Here is a 1,432-nt window from a genome sequence, read left to right on the forward strand (position 1 = left end):
GCTGCTGTTAGGCCTGCCAATTTTAAGTTGTTTTCGTAGACGCCTGTGAAAATAATATCTATTCCCATGGCTTTTTTGTTCTCTGGGAAATTATTTTTGATGATACAGAAACATTAATATATATAAATACAGAAACAAGCATAAAAATCAAAACATCTACAATAGTGATAGTTATATTAATGATAAAATAATGGTCAGTGCAAAGTAGCCTGCAAATTCTTTGGTGGGGGGCGCTGAGGGACCTGGATAARGGCTAGGGGGKCGCTGGGCCTATAAAGKTTGAGAAACACTGAASTATAAGGAGCATACTTTACTGTACATCGTAAGTGAACTGCAATATCCAGAGGCAGCTCTACGGAGCATCGAGCTGAAAGAATGAGAGTGGCAAGCCTTGGAGATCTTCATCGGAGGCCATCTTTCAGACCTGCACCGCTGCTGTCCGTCCAGGATCCTCCGGTTGCCCAGACGTTACACGGTAAGCTACCGCTGATGTTTGTTTTCCAACTACAGTCATATTTAATCAATAGGGCTCAATTACGATCGCGGGAGGTTTTGAGTTGATCTCGGCAGTAGGTGACAAACTGAACGYCTCCAGGATGTTGAGACCAGCACGTCCTCTGATCCAATACATCTTATTAAGGATAAAATCAACAAAACGTCTTCAAATTAATGGCCCAACAGGTTGATTAAAGACAGTAAAAAGGTAGGATAGGTTTAGAGTCGATCGCCTTGTTTTACCTTTGTAAACAGACAACCTGAATACAGTGACCTTTAGTGAGGGTACAGAATGGAGAATGGATAAAAGCTGAACTCCTGCTACAATCTTTGCCTCTCTTGGTTACAACCCTGAAGTGTGCCAAGTGTGGCCCACATGCATATAAAGTAAATATGACTATTAATTTAAGTAGTTCTTTGTGTATGTATAACTTGCCCACCTTAGTTTGCCTGTTTTTGGTCAACATGTGCCTCAACATTTGGTTACTGTTCCTTAGAGGTGGGCAGATGACCCACAATTTATACTCCAGGAATAACAGTAGCACTTCAACATGTTTTTACTCAAAGTAAATGGAAATACTAAATTAATAAGGGGAATTGGAAAATGGGAAAAGTAAAGATTTTTCAAACAAATGTTGAATGAAAAATAGATAAAAGAAAATTGGGTAAATAAAAAAGGGATATATGAGAAATTGATTAATGAAACTTCAATTGATTAATGAAACTATTTCAGGGAAATAGAAAATTGGGTTAATGGAAAAAGGATATCAAAAATGGTTAAATTAAAAAATAGATTAATGAAAAATGGGTAAATAAAGGGACAAATGAAAAATAGATTAATGAAAAATAGATAAATGAAAAAGAGAAATTGATAATCTGAAAAATAAATAAATGAAAAAATTGGGTTAATAAAAAAGGGAAATTGAAAAGTGGTTAA

This window comes from Poecilia reticulata, linkage group LG14 (genome assembly GCF_000633615.1).
Source record: "Poecilia reticulata strain Guanapo linkage group LG14, Guppy_female_1.0+MT, whole genome shotgun sequence".
Taxonomy (NCBI): Eukaryota; Metazoa; Chordata; class Actinopteri; order Cyprinodontiformes; family Poeciliidae; genus Poecilia; species Poecilia reticulata.